At 42.3% G+C, this 9823-nt stretch overlaps 1 protein-coding gene across 5 annotated transcripts in view; it reads right to left on the reverse strand.

Moving 5' to 3' along the window:
- The window catches only part of HOXA3 (homeobox A3), a 52419-nt gene that overhangs the window by 29191 nt on the left and 13405 nt on the right, over nucleotides 1–9823 (reverse strand). Inside the window, exons 1-2 of one of the 5 annotated variants that reach the window (XM_079948057.1) lie at nucleotides 9365–9498; nucleotides 242–349 (exon numbers count right to left, since the gene is read on the reverse strand). The exons of 2 other annotated variants lie outside the window; for them this stretch is intronic. The gene's annotated coding sequence lies outside the window, so the exon portion shown is untranslated. Of the gene's footprint in view, nucleotides 1–241; nucleotides 350–1584; nucleotides 2324–9364; nucleotides 9506–9823 lie in introns of those variants that run through there. 2 more of the 5 variants (XM_079948059.1, XM_079948056.1) reach the window with 2 other exon arrangements.

Below are 9823 nucleotides of genomic sequence, written 5' to 3' on the forward strand. Positions count from 1 at the left end.
GCGGGGGCATATCATTAAATAGAGAGGCCAATATAAAAATACTTTCTTTTTAAAAGGTGAATAGATTTTAATCAAAACCTCCAGCAGACTAGAGAGGCAGTTAAGATCAAGAATTAAGCCCATTCACATGCCTAAATAAATAAATAAAGCTATCTAGTCCCCAGGAAACAGTATTTCCCTTTGAGAAAGGGAGAGGAATTGGTTATTTAAAACAGAATACACTGTTATCTTTCACAAGTACCGTAAACATTGCAGTTGAGCGTCGTGAATAGTCTTTACGACTTGTGTTACGATTGCTGGAAATTGATCCGTTTACAAGACAGGAAGGAAAAGGAGGCGATGGCCTGACCTAGGGGGGTAATTGAAATCTGGACGTTAAACTAGCCTTTATGATAGTATATATTAATTCAACCGCTTGGTAGGTCTAGTGACCCACCTTCGTTTTTAATATTTGAGCCTTTAGGGACACACCCATTTAATTTAATATAATATAAATATTAGTTAAAAATAATAAGAATTTGGAACTTGATAAAATGCTGCTCTGCCCTCTTCCCAAAGAACCAGTTTAGTTTTAAGAAAAAGATCCATAGAATAGGTGTTCATTCTCATCGTGATTATTTCACTCGAAGTGTGGACTGATGACTTTTTCGGTTGTATCAACCGTTCATGGCGCTCATGTGGATGACGATTGCATCTAGATTAACCAGCTACAATTCTTTGTGTATAAATGTGTGTCAGTGCGCTCAATAGGTCCCATTTTTATGCTCTCGTTGAATTTCCCTTCTTCTTCTCTGTGCGTCTCCCTTAAACTGCTGAGACCTTGCTCCACGATAACAATAATAGTAATAATACTAATAATAATAATAATAATAATAATAATAATAATAATAATAAAAGTGCTGGTTTCCAGATACTATCGGAAATACCTCCGTCCTGGAAATAGCAAGAGCCCTCCCCACCCCCACCTTGTACATCTCCAGTGGATACTCTATGTATGCAAAGCTTTCTCGAATGCACCATACACTGTGGAAGCAAATATGATGCCACTGGCGAGTGGCAGGCCGTAAAACACTCGCAGACAATGCGGAAGTCAAATAGCAGGATCCAACACTTGGCTTTTTAACGCTGATTGCGCGCCTATGACATTTGTAGGAATGACAACCGGCTCCAGTCCCGTTTTATGGTTTCACGGAATAGTAGACCGGGATGCAAAGCTGTCCCTTTGGGGAGGTCTTTTGCCACTTACAAACAGCAACAATTAAGCCCATGGTTTCGTGTTAAACGGCTAAAGCAAAGGCGCAGGGTTTTGTTTCGCTTTTCCCTCCCCTTTTCTCGCACACGCTGAAATGGACGGTGCGATTCTGGCACAGAAACACTGCAAGATGCACCTCTGACATAAACACTATCAATTTCCCTTGAGATAAAGCGGTGCCCTTGCATCTGAGGGCGATAGTAAATACCAGAAAACCACCAGGCGTCAAAACCGCAGGGTTTTTTTTCCAAAACAAAACAAAAAAAGAAAAGAAACCACAACAAAACAAGGAAAGCAGGTACCTTCTCTCTTTTTTGTCTGCTGATTATTACCTTCGGAGAACGTCCCAGGGGCTGTTTAATATTAGCTCTTCTGATTGTATCTCAGAGCCTGGTCTGTTTCCCCCTGGTCAGCTTTCCACTGGGTGTCTCCTTTGCTCAGTTGCAACAAGCAATGAATACGATTCTAGAGCTGGGGCTGTAAATCTCCAAGGTGACCTAAGCTGCTCAGCTGCGGGAGCAGCCAGGGTTTCTCTCCCCCCCACCCCCACCTCCATGGGATTCTATCAGGCTGCAGAGATGGGCCTGTTCCTCGTCTTTGCGGTTTACATATCATAAACAAGAGCCCAGCCAAGACCACCAAGTTGTTATCTCATATGCGGCGGTTTCCACGTTCAGCCTCCCCTCCCGCTCCCTCCAGAGATTTATGGCTCCGCGGAGCAAATCCCGGAACGAACCTACACCGAACCCTGAACCCTGGCCTCCTGAAACTGCTTCAGAGCATCGCCTATCTTTTTTTTTAAACCACATACATTTCAGTGAGGGGGATTTCAGCACCAAGACCTCATCATCATCACAAATCAGGGGAGGCTGAAGTTTAGCAGCTAACCAGTGAAGAACGTGGAAGATTGACCGAAATGAAAGTTGATGGCAAGATAAAATCCAAGGTTCCCAAGAAACAGGAGCCGGTCTCAGAACTGGAGCAAACCAAGTAAATGGATAAGCGGAGAGTGCCAACCCCGACTAGCAAGTTCAGAGTGTAAATATAGATGTGTGTGCGCGCGCATCGCAATCTTAGGTTGCGCTTTTATAGATAATCTATGCAATTAAACTTTCCAACATGCCCACGCGCCTGGGAGGGAGAGAGGGAGCGAGCGAGCAATAGAGACGCGGGCGGGAGGGGGGGGGAGGCGGGGTGGCGGTGGAGAGCGACACCCGGCAGCCTGGCTTGAATTTGATTCGAGGCATTTTGAATATATTTAACCCAGCTTTCACTCTTGAATGCAAGCCTGCCCCAAGTTTCAAAGTGACCGAAAAGTGACACCGGGCGCATTTTGTTTCTTATTAATCTTACACATTGACAGTCTTTGTTAAATAACAAGGCGTGCCCTTCACAAAGCGACATTTTCATATTTGTTAGACGCGCTGACCTGAAGTTCACCTCGGCCTTGGACTTAGGGGGTTTTTTTCTTCCCCTTCCGAGGTCTTTAAGAGCGTCTTTAAAAAAAAATAGCAAGGGGCAGAGGGAGGCTCTGGGCAGGTCACTTATTCGCAAATGGGGAAGGAATCTTAAGGCGGCCGTGCGAGAAAACATGTAAACGTTGTGATAACGCAGCGGCTGCGTTTATCCTAAACTTCCTTTGAATCAGCAAAAGGTCCTCCCAGGGAACAGGATGGTGTGATGGAGTTCCTATGGAGTTCATTCTTGGGACAAGAGGTTGGGATGTTTTCCTTCCCCACCATTCCGAAATATTGGTGATTTTATTTATAAGGATCTAACTCGTGTGTGTACGTGTGTGTGTATTTGGCAACTGGACTTTGAGGTCCTGGTCGTCCAGGACCGTAAATAAGCACAATTCTAAAGAAGGGGAAGATGGGGCGATTGGCATCTACATTTGAGGCTGAGAAGGCTAATCTTTTCAAAGGTCACGTTACGCACCAAGTACCAGTGTCTGTGCTGCGCTAGAGGTAGGACCCTCCGACTATATGGGTATGACTCCGATCAAAGCAACAAAAGCCCACTGTGTCGTTTTTATTTTTACCTTTTAAAAAAATGAATGAATAGAAAACGACTTGAGAAGGCGATACTTCTTCCAGATGCTCTTTGAAGCCCTTCTGGAAATATTCTGTATTTGAAAAAACTTGTCCCTACTCCCACCCCCCGCCCAAAATTCCACCTTAAATGGAAGCAAAATAAATTGGCACTAGGAGTCCTTGAGAAAGAAAGCCAGGTTTCGCTTTGCTACTTTCCACAGAGATCTTATTCTCTCTCTTTTTTTCTCCCTCTATTTTTTTTTTTTAGCCAAGTTTTTCAGGACAGGCGGAGTCAAAGAAGTGTTGTCTTCGGAACAGTCTCCCTGGTCCTCTGTATATAAAAGGGACGTTTAGGCAAACATTCCGCCTTGCAATGTTCATGCTTCCTATAATTAAATTTCCAAATAGGCAATGCAGTATTTCAAGGGTAAAACCGAAATAGCAGAGGCGTGTTTTTAACAGTGTGTTGTGAATAGCATCCCCCTCCACCTTACAATGGTAATTTCAGTGCAAAAGCACATATAGGAGACACGGGGGGACGGGGGACGTTGCAAGATAATTTTCAAGAGAAGGTCGCTGATGGAAAACCAAAAGACATTGCAAATATGTTTCCTGGAATCCCAATGTCCTCGCCTTATAATTAAAACTATTTCTTGTCGAACGGGGAGGTGTTCCCTAGTTCTTTGTGTATTTTCAAAGCATTGATAAAGCCTTCTAATAATAACTTGCTTACTTTCTCCCGCACGTTATCTCTGTTTCGACACCTCTGAAAGGAGCAATCTCTCCTACGTATTTGCTTAGTAATAAACCACTCACTGGATCTTTCTGAAATATTCTGTATTTCTTAGGACTGAAAAACGCACCTTCTCGGATTAAAAAAAAAATACACAAAAGAAACAAAACATCTGGCAACACAGTGAAAACGGAAAATCCATCTCAGGAAGCAATCCTACTCATAGCTAAATAAATAATGCCTACTTCCCTATTTGAAACAAATAGTTGTTCAGATACAAACACGCTTTGGGGGGAAAAGAGGACAAAATGAAGCTTCATTGTGGCTAAATAAGGCGGCCAAAAGGGTGAAGCTATATATTTCTTATTAAACCTATAACCCTAAAGGATGAGGGGGGGATGCAATTTGCATAGGGTCATCCCTTAACTTTCACTCAGAAAGACAGCATATCTGGACTTCTCCAGTATTGTCATGTTTGAATTTTATACTCCTGCGGTATCCGGCAGTGAGATGGTCATCTCAGTCTACTCGTTTCCTCAGATATTGCTATCACCCAGCGGGCTCTCTTCTGGTACCCACTGGGCAGTTAAGAACTCAACTGGCACCTCACTGAGCCTTTTGGGAGGGCTAGCTGTGTTAGTCTGCTGTAGCAAAACCGAACAACACACACACACACACACACAAACAGAGTATTGTGGCACTTAAAAGCCAGACAATTGTACTATGGCGTACGCTTCTGTGAACAAGAGTCCACTTCGCTGAGATTCAGAACTATTAAAATCCAATGGAAATTTCCGATGGACTCTGATAGGACTCGCACGAACCTTTAAAATGCATTGGTGGTGGTGCGTGTATGCGCAGTTGCGGGGGGGGGGGGAATGTGCGCCCGCATTCACCTGATGCATCTGCCAGCCAACGATATTCAATGGGGGAAATGTGGTTGATAATTCAAGATGAAATACAACGTGCATTACTCTTTGAAAAGAGGGATTTTCTATCCTTTCCTCGGTAATTGAGGTCATTCAACCACTAGAGTTCACCTGGAGTCCATACTATGATACACGCCTAACTCAAAGCTATTTTATCTTTTGTGTTGATAGTCAAGATCTTGGCTATAACATTGACATCAAACTCTGTCTGGGCTCATGACTAAGAGTGGCGCACAACGTAAACTTTTGACCCTCAACTTTTTGACCTAGAGTTGTTACGCCCTAACCACAGAGATATACAAAAGCGGAGCAGCTCCTATCTCCTTAAAAGAATCTCCATCTCTCTTGTTTGTTGCCATCAAGCCTTGACTGTTCCCCTTTTCGCTAAGATTTTAAGGGAATGCAGTTTCTGCATGGCTGTTTGTTTGGGGTTTTTTAAAAAAGAGAGCAGCCTCAACGGCTTCCATCACTGAAACCGAATTCTAAAATCAAACGCAAAGCCCAGACACCAGCGTGGGAGATTAACTAGATTATACTGAAAGGAGCGATGTGCTTTCCATTGGTAGATGTGTAAATTCTGGATGCGAAGTGGGGCGCAGTGACCGGGCAATTTATCCAGGCTGGCCATTGTGCCATCTTATTTATTTAATAAAGACCCTGATCCAACGGAGTCGAGAAGCCTTGCCCACGGAGAAAGCAAGTTGACTGTGAACTTGGTCTAAAGCGAGCTCTGCTGGCGAGTTCTGGAGTGTGCAGATTTATCTTAGTTTCTGCATTTACTTAACCTGGCAATGAACTGCGCGGGCTGCCATTTATTATCCAGAGACAGACTTCACCTCGAGCAAGGACTGTTTCACAAAAACTGCAATAATTACCCAATAACCTTCATAACAAATATTATTATTGAAAAGCCCATTTCAGAGGGTTATGTGGAGAAGGAAAAGAAGGGGACAGGCTCCCTGGAAAGAGACGCCTTTTGGAAAACATGGTGTCTTTCTCTCTGAGATCACAGTGCATTGTTTGCGTCCAATATGCAAACCATACAGCCCTGTGATTGTGGAGGAGCTGTTTTGGAGAAACGCTAGCCGCCAGGGAAACTACTAGGATTTTGGAGAATCGTGAAAACAAAGCCTGCGAAAAATAGAGGTTGTGTGATCAGAGTGGATAGAAAGAACAAAAAACTCCCAAAGGCCGAATTATACAGATCAGAAAATCAGATGAAAGAGGGGAAGAAAGAGAGGGATTACAGGAAAGATGCAATCCAAGTGCTTATGTCCTCGATATTAGAATGTAATGTTGAAAGCTGGACAGATAAGGTAGCAAACACTTGCAATTTCACTCTTTTGAAGACAAGGAAATTAATTCGTTAAGATAACGCCACTAATAATTTTCCCATGATGCTTTGTAGTGAGGGGCACGCGCAAACCATCGAATCATGTGACTTAGAAAAGCCATCTTACGCTTTAAAGAAAGTGAAGTCTTCCGACGCCCTTGCTATATACACACACCCTTGTCTAACCTTTAATGGCGCTGGTGCTTACATCTGGCCCAGCGAAGTACTTCTAAGGTTCAGAATTGCTCGCGGTAATTTAAGTAAAATAAACCATACAGTTGTCAGAGAAAGAAAGCAACAGTGATACGACAGTCATCATCATCAGATATACTTGCACTAAATACACATACAATATTATTTTAAAATGGGCTTTACATTCCGGAGTTTCGTGTGGATGTGTTTTGCCTAGGTTATTCGGTAGAGTGTTTCAAGGTGGCACGGCAGAAAACTAGAAATATTTTTAAATAGTGACAATTCCCATAGTTATTCGCATGTTCAATGAATTCATCTTGTGTTTAGGGGTTGGCTTTTTTTGTTTTGTTTTTTTGTGCGTGGGGTATTTTGCCTACTCAGAAGAAAGTCTCGTTGAGTTCAATGGGATTCACTCCCAGGGAAGTGAGTATAGGATTGCAGCCTAAATGACATTGTTCACAAAGCTGTATGTGTTTCACTGGCTAGTATCCATTCAGTCAACTAGCAATCAAAAGGCTGGATCGCTAGGTAGCCACGGTAAGAGTTAACTAAGCATTCAGCTCAATGAATTGTTTCCCCCCAGTTACAAAATCAGACGGCATCAGGATTTCCCTACTCCATTCCTGAACTCTTTTGAAGTAAATCCAACAGACTTCAGTACGATTTTCTTCTGCCTAGGTATGGAGCAGAATGACCACAACCTTCAGATGGTCTCATCCAAGACGATGAGATCACATCCAGCCCCGAATGAGCTTAAACTGGACCTTGTTTTTCACTAGGAAACAGAAGCTAAAGTTCAGTTCATGTAAACTGAAGTAGATTAGCACCTGGATTTCAGTCATATTTTACTTGGGGAAATATCCCCTTGAAAGCCTGGACTCGAATTTCCCAGTAAATACTTTAGGAGTCCAACAATAGTCCCGTTGGATTTTTTTTTAAAAAAAGTGTAAAATCAGGTCCTTCCCTTAACTGGATTATGGATTTGTAATTCAGCCGTCTGTTTCTCTTTAGCAGATTTGCATTATATTTAAATCCTTATTTTTTTCTACTGAAAAAAGTCTAGTCATGTTTTCAGACACGTGTATACGCATTGCTAACTATTTAAGGTGTAGGAAAGTAAATACCATGAAAAATGCCAGGAGTATTAGCATTCGGTTCTGTGTGATTAATTCTGCCACATAGGCTTGGACTAAATGTATAATTAAACACTGCTCCTCTCCACCCAGCATTGTTAGCGTATCCATATGTATTCAGGGAAATGTATAAAAAATATTTGAAGTGTTAAGATATATATTCACTTATTGCTGCAAGTTTCTCAACCTTCTAATATTACCCACCTATACACAAGAAAAAATATCCTTCATCAGAATATCTCTTTCCAAACAGCCACTAGGACAGGGCACGCTTATGTTATATTACGCTATTATATCTTCTGGCAACACTGTCTTTTCCTCTGATGTCCAAAGCGATATAAGAGTGGAAAAGCATATTCTAGAACCCCACACGCTGATAACAATCTGTTGTTGTTTTTTAAAAGGCAGGAATTGGGGCGAGATCGTTTCAAACCTCACGTGGGGTCACCTCAACGTATGAGCCCATTTGTACGGGCCCCTCTTACTTTCTTTTTCAAAAAGAGTAGGGTCCTATCTTGCCAATTCTTAGTCACCTGCATGGCTTTTAGCTACAAGGCGCTCCAAAGATACAACTGATAAGACTTAAAAGCTGCTCGTGTGAGCAAAGATTTCCAGGATTTGGCTCTGGCAGTACAAAGAAGCTGAGAAGAAAGAAAAGGAAATAACAAAACAAAACAAAAAGAAGAAGGGCAGTGGAAAAAGGGATGCTCTTTCACGCTCTCTTTCAACCCTGGAAATTCAAAGACTTAAAGTTGAATCCGGTCATAAAGTTTATTGCTGAGTAATCACACTCTAGTGAGAAGAGTCTACTTAAATAGGGGGAAAAAAAGAATGTTGAAATAAACAGGCAGCTGGGGCCTAGCCTGCAATTCCCAGCCAGTAATGTGTGTATGTAGATATATATATGGATATCTATATAAATGGGGTTATTTACTATCGCCTATAAACCTATGCGTATTGTCCTTCATAATTCCAAGCACTCCAATGGCACGTAGAATCTCCTGTAAAAGTTACAGTCAATTTGTTCCTTCATGGGAAGGGATAAAGGAACCAGCGGGAAATGAAGACACTGGGGTTGTGGGGAATCTACGGTAAGGGTGTAAATTGCGTATATATACACTCTATGTACACACAGAGAGGGACACCGAGAGAGATGTAGCTAGGTGAGGGTACTTATGAAGGAGAGATAAATGTCAAAGAACCTTAACCACGTAAAAGTCAGACTTGGAGCGCACCTTCCTTGTCTTTTAGAGACGATAAGTTGGAAAACTTATCTTGGAAAACCTACGACTGCGTCAATTCCACACACATCCCGCCCCGCAAAGACAGGGATGCCCAGTCTACAGATATAGCCAGATCTATGTTCCTTTCATTAAAATATATTTTTTTGAAAAAAATCGCCTGCGGACTCTCTGCCCCCTCAATAAACAAAATCACTGGGCACGGAAAAGTTCCTGAAGCAAAGGAAGTCATTATCATTTGCCGTAGTCAAAGTAATTAAAGTTAGGCCTCAAAATCCATCTCTGCCAAAGTCGCTTATTGTGGTTTGCCTGGATTTGACGGATAAAATTTTAAAAAGGAGAGGTTAGATAAAAGTGGGGAGGAGGGACAACGGCCCCCCACCCACTGTAACCCGCACCTTTCAAATATTATTTATTCCCGTCCGAATCAACGGGGCAGCGTTAAGAAGGAGCCAGGCAACGACAGGCGAGCTCTTCACTGTACAAATAAACTTAAGCAACTTGTGCACGAAACTTACCTTAACTTGCAATGAGCCATTTTTTCAGAGAGTATTTGAGAACTTGGGGGAATGGATACTTCTGTACCTAAACCTGACAATTTGAATGGCCAGGAGGCGCACGTAGCCTGCAAAAGAGTCAAATGAAGTCCATCGTCAGTGTGATTATATGTTATGTGGTATATAATGTTGGATGACAACTCCCCAAAACCATAAAACTTACTTTAATGGCACCACGTGACTTTTTATAGCCAGTGAGCCTATCTGTCTGTGCTATGGATGATTTTACGATCTAATTCATAGACAAAACCCTATTCATTTGGCACCCAAATGTCATATAGCCGGAACTGGGGCTTATAAAGTTTACTGTTTTATAACTTTTAAGGGAAGGCATCAATGTAAAGCCGTCTGTAAATGTGCAAAGCTTTAGTTGCGCTTAGAAGCTCGGGAGAGTTAACCATTCAAGCCCTGGTGGGGGTA

The sequence above is a fragment of the Podarcis cretensis genome (genome assembly GCF_951804945.1).
Source record: "Podarcis cretensis genome assembly, chromosome: 12".
Lineage (NCBI taxonomy): Eukaryota > Metazoa > Chordata > Lepidosauria > Squamata > Lacertidae > Podarcis > Podarcis cretensis.